This window comes from Phoenix dactylifera, chromosome 2, assembly GCF_051530095.1.
Source record: "Phoenix dactylifera cultivar Ajwa chromosome 2, Ajwa_hap1_PhDact_Kaust_v1.1, whole genome shotgun sequence".
NCBI lineage: Eukaryota > Viridiplantae > Streptophyta > Magnoliopsida > Arecales > Arecaceae > Phoenix > Phoenix dactylifera.
In genome coordinates this window covers 42,162,071-42,180,957 of record NC_143191.1, presented here as the reverse complement: position 1 = coordinate 42,180,957, position 18,887 = coordinate 42,162,071, and the positions used below count along the sequence as shown (strand labels likewise).

The 18,887-nt window shown below is 39.1% G+C and overlaps 1 long non-coding RNA gene across 7 annotated transcripts; it reads left to right on the top strand.

The window, feature by feature from the left end:
• Positions 1 to 11,064: 11,064 nt before the first annotated feature.
• LOC103712735 (uncharacterized) lies at positions 11,065 to 17,601 on the top strand. Of its 7 annotated transcripts, none has more exons than XR_016399414.1 (4): positions 11,065 to 11,190; positions 11,792 to 12,202; positions 15,248 to 15,349; positions 16,951 to 17,601. It is a non-coding gene; the product is annotated as an uncharacterized LOC103712735 (long non-coding RNA). The 7 variants fall into 7 exon arrangements; XR_015975633.2 differs by having other exon boundaries at positions 16,595 to 17,601; XR_015975630.2 differs by having other exon boundaries at positions 11,792 to 15,349.
• The last annotated feature ends 1,286 nt before the right edge of the window (positions 17,602 to 18,887 follow it).

The following is an 18,887-nucleotide window of genomic DNA, read 5'->3' as shown; positions in this document are numbered from 1 at the left end:
AAGCCAACGCACCAGGCTAAATCCCAACCCTCTTCTGACCACCCCCGTCGGAAGCCACCCTCACACACCAGTCTCTCTCTCTCTCTACCCTCGAGCCTCATCTCTCTCATCCCTCCTTCCTCCTCTCTCCGAATTTCCGTTTTTTCGGCCACCGCCCTCCTCTCTCTATTTAACCAGTAGTATTACCCACATCTCTCTCGCCCATTCCTCGTCTTCTCTCTCTCTCTAACCCATAAAAGGTGCCTTCTCATCATCATCGCCCCCCCTTCCTAACCCCCTCCGGATTCAAGAAGTAGAACGGCTCCGGCGATGATGTCTTCGCCCGCCTTTTCGCCGCCTCCTTGGATCCCGACTCCGCCCCTCTCTCCCCCGAACCGCGGATCCTCAAGTCCCGCCTCATCGCCGGCGAAACCCTCTACGGCCTCTTCCTCCTGCGCTCCTCCCCGACCCTCGCCGAGATCGCCGGCCTCGCCGGCTACGACTACGTGGTCGTCGACATGGAGCACGGCTCTGGCGGCATCGCCGAGGCCCTCCCCTGCCTCCGCGCCCTCGCCGCCGCCCGCACCCCAGCCATCCTCCGCCTTATGTAGCTCTCTGCTGCCAGTCAAGAGAAGGCCCAGCTTCCGTAAGGGCTTCGAGGGTGGACAGTTGCCCCTCTACCGTCGAATCCCCAAGCTCCGTGGAATTGCTGGAGGTATCATTTTCTTCTGTACCATTTTTTTCCTGTGTTAATTGATTCTTTAATATGCCGGTTTCTTTTCGCCCCTTCCCCTGACTGAGAACTCAAATTGTTTGAAAAGTAAATGGTGGAGAAAGGTTAGTTCAAATTATACTCGATATTCTTCCCCACATTTCGATTATATCTACAGATCTGAGCAGGTCTAGAAACTAGACATATTTGAGGAACGGAAATTATCATAGTTAGGGCAAGCTCCAAATTGGTATGAAATTTGTGGCTTGTTTTCGGATGGAATGGGGACAGGGCGTGAAGTGCGAGTTTATTGAAGCAAATTTATCTCCTCAAGAATGTCCTTATGATCAATTTAAGATGCCAAGGTATTCATAAGGACTTTGTAGTTTGGGCTCCCAATACGTATGAAGGATAATTATTTGTGTATGTGTGTGGTGATGATATTTTTGGAATCATGTTGGTTTCTATGATTGAAAACTAGTATTCTCTAACATCTACCAATATTTTGTTAGTCATCTCTAACTATAATCTTACGAATATTAACACCCATTTTTATTGTCAGAGATGGTTGATGAATGTGTTTTAATATAGGTATTCTATGATTGCAATGCATCCCACTGTATCTGTATGGATCGTATTCTGTTTTAATATAGGTATGCACTATGTTAGCCGGGCCCAACTAGTTTGGGATAATGTTTAGTTATGTACCATGTATACACTATATAGGCTTGTAGCATAGATTAATATGCAGCATGGACATGAGATTTATCCTGATTCTTTATCTTTACTGTAAAACACTAAGAATAGTCTCAAAGAGGGAACCTCAGTAGTAGAAGTCTTCACGTGGGATACTGCACCTGCTTCTTGATATCCTTTGGAAACTTGTCCCTCCATCTTCTTATCATTTTTTTTATAAAAGACCTGCTTCCCCACATTTGAACCTGAATCTGCTCCCACACCTGCACTTTTGGTAAGTAAAGAGGGAATTGAATCCTAACATTTTAACCTCTCTCCCTTGGCTTCACTACTCATAGGAGTGGTCAAGAGTATTCCTAGGAACTTAACGCAAGATTTGTTACTTTCAGTATGGAGATTTGTGTTCGTTTAATGCTTCCTGAAGAGATCTCGCTTGTTACTTGCCCTCCAGATTATGCATATGATAAGCTTACAAGGTCAATTTTCTGAACCAATTGGCTATCTTGGTTTCTAAACAAAACACTTGAAAATACTAATGAGATTTCATGAACAGGCCTTCTAGTGTTCCTGAAGGAGCATATGTTCAGTGGAAAATTGAGCTACTTGGCTTTGAAATACCTAAGGTAATGAAGCTTCTTAAGTGCTCCAAACATCTGGAACTCTTATGTATTGTGGTCCTTCCCTCTATTTTGCTAAAAAAAAGGGGGATTCTTGTGAATTTTGAATTGATTGTTTTAAATTGCTTAGAACCTCTAATATGTGCCATTTTATTGTAGGTGTATACCATCCATTTATTTGGAGATCATTACCAAAACATCTGAAGGACTCCAAGTAAATGTTTTGCTTGTCTCAGTAACTGTGGTTGATGTAATAAAATACTGTGTAAATTCTAGACAATGATGCCCAAATATGTTTTCCAATCAAGCTATAGATAGTTTTTGTGTAGGGCAATTTATTTTATTCAATATGAACTCATTTTCTTATAAATTTCCTGCAAACCGGTTAAAGAGTTTTTTAGAGCTTGCTCGAATGAATGATTGGTCATATATAAATGTTACTTTTATCGACTCATTCATTGGAAATCTGATTTAGACCATGCCAGTACAAACTACAATGATGGAAATGTGATTGTGTTGCTAATATAATTTGGAGAAAATTATGATTGATGAATTGGACATGACCGATTGTATTTTAGTTTGCTGGCTGGCACCTCTGTCTTGATCTGGTGTTGAGGCTCGAGAAGTAAATTATCCCATCATTTATTTATTTATAATTGCATTACATTTATTATCATTGTTTTTACTTCCAGATTTGAGAGAAGATGGTGTTTGTATGGTAAAAAAGATTATGCAGCAAGTGCCAGGTGGTATGGTGGATTCTTGATTAGATTTGTAGAAGAGCTTGCAGTTTCGGATGGAATAACATTTACATGAAAATTAGGCATGTTTGGTGGAAGAGAATGGTAAGCATATTTAGAAAACAATTACATGCTGCATCTAGGAAAACAATCCAGCATTCAGCAATTGCTCTTCCTAATTTTTGCTTGTTTGGTTAAAGAACAAATCTCACAAGTTAATAAGCACAGAAATGGTGCAGACGTAGAGCTCCAATGTTCTGATCAGTTCTCTGCACCAAGGAATCTTGGTGGCTCAGCGCACTGTTCATCGGTGCTTCCACAGGATATGATTTTCCTAAGATACAACGGAAACAATCTTTCGCCGTTGAACTAACAGAAAATTCACAGGCAGGATCGGTGACACGTTGAGATTTCTAAGGAAGAATCTCAAGATGCTAATTAAGAAGTCAACCTGTCTCGGTTTGGTAATACAGCAATACCGGCTTCCACCAGAACAGAGTCATGCGCGGTAAATAAAAGTTGTGGCACGCCTACGCCGACGCTTTAAAGCGTCGGCGAAAACCCAAAACTGGGCATGCTTTGGGCTTTCCTGACACTTTAAAGCGGCGGCAAATATTGTTTTTGCTGACGCTTTTATTAGCGTCGAAAAAATCCTGTTTTTGCCGACGCTTTCTCTTAGCATCGGCAAAAATCGGACCCACGCCCACCTGCCCGACGTCTGACCCACGCTTTGGGGTGCGTGGGATGGAAATTCGCCGACGCTTAAAAGCGTCGGTAGAGACCAAAAAAATCGCCGGGAGATATCCTTTCTTTTGTAGTGAACTCAGTTCACTACCCATATCTATGGAGCAGGTGCTCAACTGCACTAGACAGGAGGATGGTGTAATGCCTTAATGATATCAAGGCTATTATAGCAGGGTATAGAGTTGCAGTATATCCTTAGAGATATCACCGATGTGAGTGTGACTGTAGGGCCGTAGTCAAATAGAGAATTAAGAATTGTTCTCTAAAATACACTTACAAAACAAGATACTTGCGCACAGTCATAATGCGCTACCCGATGGAACTCACATGCAGGGCAACTCTTAGTTGTTCGGTATTTTAAAACCTATACATAAAGTCCAAGTTCAAGACTTTGTTCACTTCGGACGGGTGTGGATGGTGAATACCAACTAGATGAAGGTTCAAGTCCGGAAGACACCTTTCATCGAAAAATAAGTGTATTGAATGCTCGTACTTTGAATTTTTCAAAATTTTTGACATTTTCAGGATTATCTCAAAAAAAATTGAAATTTCAAAATGGTGGGGAATGTAAGAGGTTTTGAAATTTGAAACGGTTATGAAACCGTTCCACCCCATTTAAACTCATTTAAACCCATTGTGAATGCCATATATACGTTGGGCTCCAATGTTACTTGAGGCGGGAGAGAGAGGAGAGCCCTCTCACTCTCATTTAATTCCTCCTCTTCATATCCGTTAGGAGCTTTTCCTTCTTTGGTTTTTCTTTTCTTTCTTTTCTGATTTTTTTTTCAAGCGGTGAGGGGAGAAAAGAGGGGAGATCTTGCTGTTGGTCTCCTCTTCGTCGATCTCTCTTTGTCCTTTGGCTCTAAATCTATTGTGTACGAGCATACAGAAAAGTTCCTGCTGAGTTCAAGAGATTTTGTAGTACTGTGCACGTCCACAAATTCAACAATCCGTTGTATCTTGGGGAGGGATCGTCTGAACCCGGTGCACGTAAGGAGGCGAATCTCTTTCAAAGATAGTGATTACATGCCTCGAACCAATCTACAGGCATTATTTATTTTATTTTGGATCGAAAGAAAACGACATCAAAGAGGTACACACGGAGCCAGTTGTTTCAGTGATATTAAATTATTTATGGATTATTTGAGTTCTTTGAGTTGATTACTCTAACAATTTTGAAAGATATAGGTTCAATGGGACAAACAAGCTGACCGAGTGGTTGGTAGGAGCACCAAATTTAAAGTGAACTCAGTTCACTACCCATCTCTATGGAGTAGGTGCTCAACTGCACTAATCAAGAGGATGTCGTAATACCTTAATGATATCAAAGCTTTTATAGCAGGGTATAGAGTTGCAGTATACTCTTGGATATATCACTGATGTGAGTGTGACTGTAGGGCCGCAGTCAAATAGAGAATTAAGGCTTGTTCTCTAAGAGATGGTCAGAAAATCAGATACTTGCGCACGGCCGTAATGCGCTACCCCAATGGAACTCACATGCAGGGTCAACTCTTAATTTTTTGGTATTTTAAAATCTATACATGAAGTCCAAGTTCAAGACTTTGTTCACTTCGGACGGGTGTGGATGGTGAAATACCAACTAGATGAAGGTTCAAGTCCGGAAGACACCTTTCATTGAAAAATAAGTGTACTAAATGCTCGTAATTTGAATTTTTCAAAATTTTTGACATTTTCAGAATTATCTCAAAAATAAATTGAAATTTCAAAATGGTGGGGAATGTAAGAGGTTTTGAAATTTGAAACGGTTATGAAACCGTTCCACCCCATTTAAACTCATTTAAACTCATTGTGAATGCCATATATACATTGGGCTCCAACATTACTCGAAGTGGGAAAGAGAGGAGAGCCCTCTCACCCTCATTTAATTCCTCCTCTTCATATGCGTTAGGGGCTTTTCCTTCTTTGGTTTTTCTTTCCTTTCTTTTCTCATTTTCTTTTCAAGCGGTGAGGGGAGAAGAGAAGAGGGGAGATCTCACTGTTGGTCTCCTCTTCGCCGATCTCTCTTCGTCCTTTGACTCTAAATCTATTATGTACGAGCATACAGAAAAATTCATGCTAAGTTCAAAAGATATTGTAGTATTGTGCACGTCTACAAATTCAACGGTCTGTTGTATCTTGGGGAGGTAGCGCCAGAATTCCGTGCACGTCAGGAGGCGAATCTCTTTCAAAGACAGTGATTACATGCCTCAGACCGATCTATAAGTATTATTTATTTTATTTTAGATCGAAAGGAAACGACATCAAAGAGGTACGCATCGGAATCAGTTGTTTTAGTGATATTAAATTATTTATGGATTATTTGGGTTCTTTGAGTTGATTACTCTAACAATTTTGAAAGGTATACGTTCAATGGGACAAACAAGCTGACTCAGTGGCTGGGAGAAGCACCAAATTTAGAGTGAACTCAGTTCACTAACCATCTCTATGGAGTAGGTGCTCAACTGCACTAGACAGGAGATGGTGTAATGCCTTAATGATATCAAGGCTATTATAGCAGGGTATAGAGTTGCAGTATATCCTTAGAGATATCACCGATGTGAGTGTGACTGTAGGACCGCAGTCAAATAGAGAATTAAGGCTTATTCTCTAAAAGACACTTACAAAACAAGATACTTGCGCACAGTCATAATGCGCTACCCGATGGAACTCACATGCAGGGTCAATTCTTAGTTGTTCGGTATTTTAAAATCTATACATAAAATCCAAGTTCAAGACTTTGTTCACTTCGGACCTGTGTGGATGGCGAAATACCAACTAGATGAAGGTTCAAGTCCAAAAGACACCTTTCATCAAAAGCTAGGTGCACTGAATGCTCGTACTTTGAATTTTTCAAAATTTTTGACATTTTCAGGATTATCTCAAAAAAAATTGAAATTTCAAAATGGTGGGGAATGTAAGAGGTTTTGAAATTTGAAACGGTTATGAAACCGTCCCACCCCATTTAAACTCATTTAAACCCATTGTGAATGCCATATGTACGTTGGGCTCCAATGTTACTTGAGGCGGGAGAGAGAGGAGAGCCCTCTCACTCTTATTTAATTCCTCCTCTTCATATCCGTTAGGAGCTTTTCCTTCTTTGGTTTTTGTTTCCTTTCTTTTCTGATTTTTTTTTTCAAGCGGTGAGGGGAGAAAAGAAGAGGGGAGATCTTGCTGTTGGTCTTCTCTTCGTCGATCTCTCTTTGTCCTTTGGCTCTAAATCTATTGTGTATAAGCATACAGAAAAGTTCCTACTGAGTTCAAGAGATTTTGTAGTACTGTGCACGTCTACAAATTCAACGGTCTGTTATATCTTGGAGAGGTATCGCCAAAATTCCGTGCACGTAAGGAGGCGAATATCTTTCAAAGAAGTGATTACACACCTCGAACCGATCTACAGGTATTATTTATTTTATGTTGGATCGAAAGGAAACGACATCAAAGAGGTACACATCGGAACCAGTTGTTTTAGTGATATTAAATTATTATGGATTATTTGAGTTCTTTGAGTTGATTACTCTAACAATTTTGAAAGATATAGGTTCAATAGGACAAACAAGCTGACCGAGTGGCTGGTAGGAGCACCAAATTTAAAGTGAACTCAGTTCACTACCCATCTCTATGGAGCAGGTGCTCAACTGCACTAGACAGGAGGATGGCGTAATGCCTTAATGATATCAAGGCTATTATAGCAGGGTATAGAGTTGCAGTATACTCTTGGAGATATCACTGATGTGAGTGTGACTGTTGGGCTGCAGTCGAATAGAGAATTAAGGTTTGTTCTCTAAGAGACACTCACAAAACAAGATACTTGCGCACGGTCGTAATGCGCTACCCCGATGGAACTCACATGCAGGGTCAACTCTTAGTTGTTCGGTATTTTAAAATCTATACATAAAGTCTAAGTTCAAGACTTTGTTCACTTCGGATCGGTGTGGATGGTGAAATACCAACTAGATGAAGCTTCAAGTCCGAAAGACACCTTTCATCAAAAGTTAAGTGTACTGACTGCTCGTACTTTAAATTTTTTAAAATTTTTGATATTTTCAAAATTATCTCAAAAAAAAATTAAAATTTCAAAATGGTGGAGAATGTAAGAGGTTTTGAAATTTGAAACAGTTATAAAACTGTTCCACCCCGTTTAAACTCATTTAAACCCATTGTGAATGCCATATATACGTTGGGCTCCAATGTTACTTGAGGTGGGAGAGAGAGGAGAGCTCTCTCACTCTCATTTAATTCCTCCTCTTCATATCCGTTCGGGGCTTTTTCTTCTTTGGTTTTTCTTTTCTTTTTTTTCTGATTTTCTTTTCAAGCAGTGAGGGGAGAAGAGAAGATGGGAGATCTTGCTATTGGTCTTCTCTTCGTCGATCTTTCTTTGTCATTTGGCTCTAAATCTATTGTGTATGAGCATACAGAAAAGTTCCTGCTGAGTTCAAGAGATTTTGTAGTACTGTGCACGTCCACAAATTCAACAATCCGTTGTATCTTGGGGAGGGATCGTCTGAACCCGGTGCACATAAGGAGGCGAATCTCTTTCAAAGATAGTGATTACATGCCTCAGACCAATCTACAGGTATTATTTATTTTATTTTGGATCGAAAGGAAACGACATCAAAGAGGTACACATCGGAACCAGTTGTTTCAGTGATATTAAATTATTTGTGGATTATTTGAGTTCTTTGAGTTGAGTACTCTAACAATTTTGAAAGATATAGGTTCAATGGGACAAATAAGCTGATCGAGTGGCTGGTAGGAGCACCAAATTTAAAGTGAACTCAGTTCAGTACCCAACTCTATGGAGTAGGTGCTCAACTGCACTAGACAAGAGGTTGCCGTAATGCCTTAATGATATCAAAGCTATTATAGCAAGATATAGAGTTGCAGTATACTCTTGGATATATCACTGATGTGAGTGTGACTGTAGGGCCGTAGTCAAATAGAGAATTAAGGCTTGTTCTCTAAGAGATGGTCAGAAAATAAGATACTTGCGCACGGCCGTAATGCGCTACCCCGATGGAACTCACATGCAGGGTCAATTCTTAGTTGCTCGGTATTTTAAAATCTATACATAAAGTCCAAGTTCACTTCGGACGGGTGTGGATGGTGAAATACCAACTAGATGAAGGTTCAAGTCCGGAAGACATCTTTCATCGAAAATAAGTGTACTGAATGCTCGTATTTTGAATTTTTCAAAATTTTTGACATTTTCAGAATTATCTCAAAAAAAAATTGAAATTTCAAAATGGTGGGGAATGTAAGAGGTTTTGAAATTTGAAACGGTTATGAAACCATTCCACCTCATTTAAACTCATTTAAACCCATTGTGAATGCCATATATACGTTGGGCTCCAACGTTACTCGAAGTGGGAGAGAGAGGAGAGCCCTCTCACCCTCATTTAATTCCTCCTTTTCATATGCGTTAGGGGCTTTTCCTTCTTTGGTTTTTCTTTCCTTTCTTTTCTCATTTTCTTTTCAAGCAGTGAGGGGAGAAGAGAAGAGGGGAGATCTTACTGTTGGGATCTCCTCTTCGCCGATCTCTCTTCGTCCTTTGACTCTAAATCTATTATGTACGAGCATACAGAAAAGTTCCTGCTGAGTTCAAAAGATATTGTAGTAATGTGCACGCCTACAAATTCAACGGTCTGTTGTATCTTGGGAAGGGATCGCCAGAATCCGGTGCACGTATGGAGGCGAATCTCTTTCAAAGACAGTGATTACATGCCTCGGACCGATCTAGAGATATTATTTATTTTATTTTGGATCGAAAGAAAATGACATCAAAGAGATACGGATCAGAACCAATTGTTTCAGTGATATTAAATTATTTGTGGATTATTTGAGTTTTTCGAGTTGATTATTCTAACAACCTACACTAAGGCCATACTTTGGCCACCATTTGACTATGGTGCATGCTGACCTAGGTAACGATAAAATTGACTCTCCTATATAAATAAGTAGTCTGGTAGACCTCGGGTATGACACACAAGTAAGACGTAATACAATATTGATCACAGAGAGTACCATTCTGCTAAACTTTCTTCCTTTCATACTGTTGTCTCTCTATTATGACTTAAACATTGGAGGGTCTCCATCGGAAACTCTCTGGCAAGCAGATTTCTTGCAGGCCATTCTATATGAAGCTAGCTCTAGCACACCTCAATCACTTCATTCTACTTTGTTCTAGCCGACCTCAAGGTCGTTCCAAACTGTGCTTCGACTTCAATTCAGGATTCTGTGGCAATAAGGAGGCAAGTAAAAAGGCAGAAGAAGGAATGTAGATGCCACAGATTTGAGAAGAAGATAGTATAGAAGAGGAGGTGGAAGAGGAGAGCACAGGAAATAGAAAGAAACGATTCCACCAACTTTATCGGGAGAGGCTTGAAATTATAGAGCCATCGCATGCTCTGTAGGAAATTTGAGCATCCCTCTATTAGCCTTCAATTACTTGGAAGTCCTTCAACGAGCATGCTTCATAATCCTTGTAAGTCTGCAAGTCCTGCCAGCATCATGTTTAATTATATATCAATGTCGGGAAAAAAGGTTATTTATAAGGCCATCTTTTAATCAAAAATTATTTGCATATTCCCAAGTTACAGTTATAAAGTTATTATACGTCTCTAGATTAAAAGTTTCATATAAAATATGCTGACCGGAAACTAATAATGATACCCTATTTGAAGCTTAAGTTAGTTCTAAATTGTAAGTTCGTGGCTAGGAAGCCAAAGGTTCACAAGAAGTCGGCAAAAGTACTGCAGACTGCACAAACACAAATCTGAAAGAAAATCTAATTATAACTTATTAAGTCCCAAGTTTTACCCTCCATTTACCCTCCATTTGGGAGTTTTGAGGAGAAAAGAAAAGGAAGAAAAATTTTAATGAGAAGGAAAAAGAAAAAAAAGGAATATAATAGATTTTCCTCTCCTCTTATTTGGAAGGTTTAGGAGGGAAGAGAAAGTACTTTTTTTCCTCTTGCTTGGGAGTTTGGAGAGAAAAGAGAAGAAAACATACCTTGTTAATACTTTTACTAAAATACCCTTATTATAAAAGGGGTATGCTTATGAGTAGAGGTGATAAGTAGAGGTACAAATGGATCGGGGTCGGACTGGATCATAAGTAATCCCAACCCAATCTGGATCTTTGTTTGGGTCTTAATTTTAGACCCAGACCCAACTCACTAAAAAATCGGATTGGGTCGGATTGGATCTACGGCCTTAGGATATATTTATCCTTTTAATTTAGTACTTTTTTAATTTAAAGGCAAAATAGGTATTATAAAAAATTTATTAAGTTCCAATTTTTTTTTCTCCAAATTCTTCCACTTATGTAAGAAAAGCAAGAAGAGAATTGGAGCCCAAAATTTTTTATCCTATTTTATTTTTTTTTTTTTTTCTCTCTTTCTTTACTAAAAAAATTTCCAAACACCAAAATTTTTAGCTTTTCCGACCGATCCACTTCTTTCCCCTCAATTCTAAGTTTTCAAACGGAGCCTCGTCGGCCGCGTTTAAGTCACACCTACGGGGCCCACAGCCATACCGCCTATAGAAATACATAACCCCTTCTCGTCTCAGGGATCGTTTACGGAGAGTGGGATGGAGAGAGCGAGGAGAAAGGGAGCGGAGCGGGGGAAGAGAAGGCGAGGGAGTCGAGGGGAAAAGAAGAAGGCTCTGCACCGGGAGGTCCACCACGCTGTAGAATCCTCTTGGTGATCCTTCTCTCAGTGCTCTCCTTCCTCGCTCTCTCCATCCTTCGCCTTTTTCTCGTTTTCTCTTTACCTGTTTCTTGGTTCGTTTAGGGTTTTGATCGAATGCTGGAGGATTTTTTTTTCAGGGTTTTGATTTTTAACGCACTTACAATGCCAATGGTAACTTAGCAAGAAAACGAGATGATATAGCGTTGGGCTCTGAATTCTTTATAAATATAGAAGCTCCTTCCCAAGAGAACGCTGATGGAGAGAGCGTCAGGAGAGTGGAGAGAGGAGCGAGGGAAAAGAGAAGGCGCCGCACTGAGAGGCTAATTCTCTTTTGCGGTCGTCTTCTTATTTTTCTTGTTGGTCCATCTAGAATTCTGATCGAATGCTGGAGCTTTTCTTGTTTTAGAGTTTTTATATTTCAACGAATTTCTAATTCTTGATTCTTGATTTGTATGTCGATGCGCGATCAGACTTATCGGCATGATTTATCTCACCTTTGATTAAGATTTTGATTGTATAAATTGGCGTTTCCCTTTTCTTCTTTTTTTTTTTTGCTTTTCATACTCTTACGAGTCAGCATATCTTTTAACTCTTACCTGTGCTATATTCGCAGATTTTTAAGGGCTGGTACTGGTGGAAGCGTCTTGTGTTGAAGGGGGTTGCCAAAGTGACAATAGTAACATTGAACCCTCGAATATGCTCGAAGATCTCGAAATGATCTTCCAGTTCTGGGGAGAATTCGCAAAACTCCGTTTCCATCGAAAATTCAGTCTTGTCACCCTTTAATGACCCTTATCCTCTCCATGTTTCGCTTGTTAATGAGTTTTTGAACTTGGCCCGATATATTGTCAATGTTTGTAAAATATGATTTTTGTGAAGGAATTTCATACCTTTTATTAGATTAAGGGGTATTTTCTTCTTCTGGTTGTGCCATTCAGGATAGAATTTAATTATAACTCCTGTTGTTCTTGTTGTTGTTGCAGTCTTGCAAGAGTTTGAAGATGGAGGCGTTTAGACTGTATCAGTGAGCATCTTTAGACTTTATAAGCACTAATTGTCACTATTTGCTGACATTTTTCCTTTTTTTTTTGTTTGGTGATGCATGATTAAATTTTCCAGCATTGGAATGTCTGATGCTTTGGAGATATAATTTATATGAAGGCGATTCTTGCCTTTGATAATGATTCTGATTATATAGCTTGGCTTTTTCTTCATAATCTTGTTAGTCAGGATAACTTACAGATTTTATTTAATTGTATACTGATCTTTTCCGGTCATATGGTCTGCTTGTTAATCAGTTGCCCAGCCTCATATCAGAGATTGATGATGTTTAGCAGATGAGCTTTCTGAAGGCGGTGTCATATACTAGAAAGCAACTTTTTTGTATCAAGCAACTTTTTTGTATCAACTACCTTTTTTGATTGAATTTGTATTCAAGATAAATTCTGATTATTGCTTTAGTTATTGTTTGTGGTATTTCTAGAGGCTTTTGTAGAGATACTTTTTGTTCAAGGGGATTCTAGAGTATTGGGAGATACAAGTATAATCTGGATGGTGAATGACTTTGTCACAAGAGGATTATTTTGGTTGTATTATAACACTTTTAGGGTGTGGAGGCATATGCTTCTAGAGTTTCTTGTCTCAAAGGTAGTTAGTTCTGTTGATAAATTTTATGACGAAGGGGAAGCGGGTCGAGGCGAGCACGTCGCCTTCGAAGAAGGATGGAAGGGGAAGAGCAAGCACATTGCTCTCTTGTGATCACATCAAAAGAAAATTTGTGGAATAATTTGATTACTCAAAACTTCAATGATTCCAATACAAGGGAGTGGGGCCTTTATATAATAAGAGCGAGCCACACATAAGTAGAAAGACAAGAAAAATAAAGCAAATTGTAAGGGCAATAATTCTAAAAATGCTAAAAAGATTTGATGGGTTGGCTGAAGCAAAAATCTTAGGGCAATAATTCTAAAAAAATGCTGAAAAGATTCGATGGGTTGGCTAAAACAAAAATCTTGGAACAATAATTCTAAAAAAATCCTGAAAAGATTAAATAGGTTGGTTGGCCTTTCTTTCTAAAAACGCCGGAGAACCGGTACGGGGTCAGGCATCGGTTCCTCCGACCTTGTGCCTCAGCCATCTATTTCTCTTGATTAAACCTGTACCATTGACATTGGTAACTACAACCACTTGTATTATGCCCCATGTTCCTTATAACATGTTGTATGAGTTCTCTAATAATCAATAGCAATACCAAAGGTCTTCTTAAAGCTGACCTGTAGACGTCTTCTTAGTGTTATCTATTACTTTTCATAAACTTGTGGCTTTAAAAAGTACAATAATTTATGTCTACACTAATTAGAAGTAGATTCTTTTGGAAAGCAATTTGGCAACCACCATCTACAACCTAGTTGTGGCAATGATTTAGATCAGCATGCAAAGGAAGTTAAAGTAGGGAGTTGTGAACCAAAGTGCAAGGTCAACTGCAGCTTCAATTGGGAACTGGAGTGGTGGTATGTGATGGGATGTCCATCAATAATAAAAAGCCCACTGCATTTCATAAATACATATTTTCTATATGTTTCTACATTTCTGAAGGAAAAGCCGATTGTTTTTTTTTTTTGTTGCCTTTATGGTGGTTGTTCTCAATTGAAGCACGTCCAGTGAGCTTCAACTCTGAGAACATTCTTGAATATAATCAAAGTAGAACCAGCCCTGCTTATACATTGGAAGTTTGGCTAAAAATTTTACTGCACTGGCTTTAATTGGTTTCATATCTTTACAGTAGAGCCAAGGTTTTCATTTTGATTGAGATGATATAATCAATACCTCTGCCATTTCTATCTTGGTCAATAAAAATCACTATAATCTGATAAATTGACTGGCATGATAAAAATCAATTGACATTTTCTAGTCAATTTTTACCGTTTTAAATTAATCTTGTATTTATAAATATTCAAATCAGTGCCTTGGTATAATTGTATTCTCATATTTACTTTATTTGCTGAGATTTCGATATCGATGATCCTATATTATTGGCTAGGACCCTGGATATCTCGGTGTTTCCCATTTGGTTCCATCTTGGCCCAGATTAACCAAGATCTCAGTCCATCATGGTATTGGCCAACCACCAAGGTGATTGAGACCTTTGGATTTGAAAACCTGGAATAGAACTCTTCTGCCCAGACTTCATCTTGATATGTTTGCTAATGAACCTTTTGTTAATGAACCTCGTTTCTTTGAGATAGAATATAAGAAACAGAGCTTTTCTCAGATTTAGCTGACTGATGTTTGATTCTGCTGAAAAACAACGTTTTTGCCGCCAACAATAGCTTTTCAATCAACTCGACATCTCAATTCGTTCTGATACTTTAATTTGTCTTCAATACAATAACTAACATGTTTGTGACATGATTTAACAAAGCTGAAAATTGTTTTGTTGAGACGAAATCTGATGTTGAGAAAATCTTAGTTTCTTTGTGGAATAATTTGAACAGTGCTGCATTAAATATTGTGTAGTATATTGTGCTTGCCAAATTTATGCCGTCATTTAGGACACCTATGGATTCTCTCCTGTTATGTGATGATGCTGTTTAGTGGAAACATTACCTGTGCAATTTGAAAAGATTTGTGAACAGGGGAGACTTTTGAGATGTTGCATGCCTCTGTCTGGTACTGTTCTTTATGTATCAGAAATCAAATTTATTCCAGAATTCGTTGATTGCAATATGTTTTGGATATCTTGGGCCTACTTTATTACAAACAAGGGAGGTACGTAGAGTATTGGAAATCACCTGTAGAAAAAAACATAATTATTGGATGATATGGATACATCCCAATATGTTGAACTATGTTGAATAGTAGATACTTATATTATGTGGTTGGCATGCATTGATAAGAATGAAAATTTTTATCCTCTCATCTTTTACCAGCTTAATGGCTCATGCATCGAGAATTTAATACACATACTGCAATTAAAGTTTATACAGTGTATGTCAGTTTCTAAGTTATTTTCCTTGTACTTTCACGGGTAGCATATGTTTAATATTCTGATTATCTTTGGTGGATGCAGATTGTATGTTATAGCAGGAAACATTTCCTCAATCGATGTGGTAACACATATGCCCATCTTATATGAGGAAGCTGATATTCCATACATATTCCTTCAAAAGAGGTCTGTTGTACCCTGTTAGCGTTTTTTTGTTCCTTTTCATTTCGGTAGCTGGGCAAATGCATTGGCCATGTATATATACCATAGTATCCATAAGGAGGCCGGGTTCCAGGCCATCATCAACTCATGGTTTTAATTTAAAGATTTAATATTCTTTCGCCCACTTAGATTACCTGCCTGGGCCATTCTTAGCAGTGTATGGAACTTAATAGTCCTAGTTGCTGCTTCATTTCAAGAACTTACGGTCAGGTTATCAAAATAATCTATAGGTTCTTGCATGGATATTGGCTGCTTTTTAGTTCCAAACCAACTATTTTAAGCCCTTAGGATGTAAATAACTTAATATCATATCCTATTTTTCAAGATATTATTTTTAATGATGCATTTATCTTTCCATGAAGTCCTTAGCAACACAAGCAATTTATATGCCCAACAACACGGCATGCATTTCCATGTCTGCTCATGTAGATGTTGTGCAAGTCATTTGTGTATCACAGTTTTTCAATGTGGTCAACTGAATTCTGTATATGTGTTCCATGCGGTTAATGGTATAAATTTGAAGATAACAAGTTAAAATGACCATGATCTTCCTACTTTTACCCTTCTGCTGATGAAATCCTTGTGGCCTCCACTCTTCCCTTCTTTCATGCCTAATCCTGTGCCTATCAAATTTGTGTGTTTGTAATAGTTAAGCACACCATGACATGCACAAATCATATGGTATAAACATCTATTAACTTTATATTCATGCAGACACTGTTTCAATCAACAGAGACTGCTTGTGTCAATGTCATTTAATATTAAATAGTGCACAACTGTAATTTTGAATATCAAAATTCCATTACTTCTGGGGCCTGAGAACAAGTCTAGGAATGTTAGTAATCGATATCCAATATAGGGCCCGCCGGTTGTATTCCCCTTCCTATATAAAGTCTAGACAAGATGTAAATTCAAGGAGTACCCTACTGTTAAATATTTGGTTTTGCATTGTCGATGCAAGGTAATGCCTATATACTTAATTTGTGAAGCAGCTTCACCATTTTCAATCCCAAGGGCTTGTGAAGTGCCATTCTCTAAGCGAAGTACCACGTAGCATGTAATTCAAGGAGTACCCCTCTAGGAAAGTGCAACAAAGCTCTGAAAGTTACTAGATAGTTCTTTCATACATATCTTTTAATTCTTTATTAAATTTTAGATATATAAATAATTAATAGTTAATATATTTATCATGTTATGGCTCATTCCCAGTTGAACAGGTGACACATAACCTGGTCATTTTCTTCGGGTTCAATCAGCAGTCCAGGTTTTAAAACATTGCTTGGAGCAACGTACCCATCACTAACTCAAATAAGTGAAAAAGCTGTCTTAGGATAGGGTTCGGCAGTATCTTGGTTTTGGCCCATCACATGATTGAATACCAGTTTAATTTTAAAACCTGATTGCAACCAGATTTTAGAAGAAGAGGTAAACGAGCTGACAGCCTCCCTCTTCTGATGGGAAGAGGAAGAATGCTACGCTTGCTCGTGCAATTATTATTATTGTTATTGATGTTATTATTATGGTTTCCGTTTCATGTGCTGTCGATGTCAATGGGCAAGATGCAGATGCTGTGTGTTCTTGTGGGGCACAAAGGACCAAAGCTGTTTCCGTTATTCTTGTTTTTCCAACATGATGGATATGTTAGATGGATGCTGGATGCTGGATGAATTATTTCACTGATTTCTTTGTTTAGAGCAATTTTTTTAAATATTTTTGACTTCTACTGTTTTGCCATCTCGAGTGAAAGGTTATTTATAAATTATAATATATATTTTTAAAACTTGGATTAGGGGCTCAACCCAAGTACGTCACCCAACTTGACCGACAAAGTAGCTGTTCCTGAGTCAGCACACCAAGGAACTGGACTGCACATCCAGTTATTGTGACCTGCTCTAGGCAAATATTGATTCTGATTCAAAACTGAGCGACTGAACCAAGGATCTGAAACGAATCCTATTGAATCGAGTCGGCCAACCAAAATCCAACCCTTGTATGGTTAGTCTAATTGTGGTTGTTAGTGGTTATGCATGCTTAGTATTCATGCATGATAAGGTGCCAGCTAGCCTATTTCTGGTGTCTTCTCGGGGTTTCCACCGGAGGCCTAATTCCTACCATGTAGCCTAAAATTGCTTTTTAAGAACGGAAAGTAAAAACACCAAGGTACCACCAACGTATAAATGCAAATGTCAAGGAAAAAAAAAAAAGATTATCCTTTCTTCTTTTTTTTTTTTTTTTTTTTTTTTGCTAGTGAAAAAGGGGTAGGGGGGAGGAAGGGACAAGCCCAACCCCGCGTAGCAGCCCCCACTGGGCCCCCGCCCCGCCAGGAGAATGTTCGATGCGGGCAGAAATGGCCGTGTGTTGGGCACCCCGACCGGTTTTACTCATACCCTCCCCACCCATGGGCCCGGCTCAGCTACCCCTCTGGGCTCTGGCTCGAGTTCCAAGTGTGAGTACGTCACATCCGGCACCACCCCGGCTACTAGCGGTTCAAGAGCGGTCCTATACCTCAAGTCCAAGCAGTGGCCAAAGTAGTGAGCTTCGGTCCACAATTTAATCGTCGCCGCAGCGATTCGAACTTGGGACCTTAAGGTTAGAATTTCTGCCGAGTACCACTAGGCTACCACCTTGGTGGCGTTATCCTTTCTTCTTTCCTCGGCCATTCAGTAAGATCATAAAATATTTTGACTTATTTATTAATTTATTATTTTAATGAGATGGGTTCAATTTTTTGAAGAAAAAATTATGAAATCTTTGGAAGGAGATGTTGAATCGAAGTACAGCTGGTAATCCAAAACTGGAATGTCAAGAGGGCAAGTAAGAACATGGGCACCTCTTCAAAGTGCTTCAGGTTAAAAATGGACAGATACTGACGTGGCATGCCAGGCAGCATCTGTTCATTGTGTACGTGGCTCACATGTTCCATTGTAACAAACAAATATGCTGGGCCAAGGGGTACTGCAAATGCCAAGAAAAGAGCTTTGGGCCGTGGAATTGAGAGTTAGATAAGCAATACACTTTGACCGGTCGCACCGAGCCACCTGCTACTACTGCTGAGTTTTGTACGCTAGCTGATGGCCAGAGATACCTGATTCAATGTTACAGCCGTGTTGCGCTTGCATCAGGGCATTAATCTGCTTCTTTTTTTTTTGGGTAGAAAAAAAAAAAACCCGCTTTTGAATCTACTGCCACCTTCCTTTCAGCTAAAACCTGCTATAAGGTTTATGAGATCCTTTGTCCTTCGTTTCCCCTGCCTGGATTCAGTCTTGCCTCCCAGTGTTGAGGAAGATTCCATCAACCCTTTGAAGACAAGCGGATTGCTCCAAAGGAGGGGGGATCCCAAAAGGTGTGAATGCATAGGGATTTGCTGTTTGTCCGTTTAGGCTTGCATCATACATGTACGGTGTGTTTGGTTCGCTATTGGAATCGAAATGGATGGAAATAAAAAAAACAGTTATAGTTTCTGATGTATTTGGTTTGTGACTAGAATCGAAATTGGCATGAA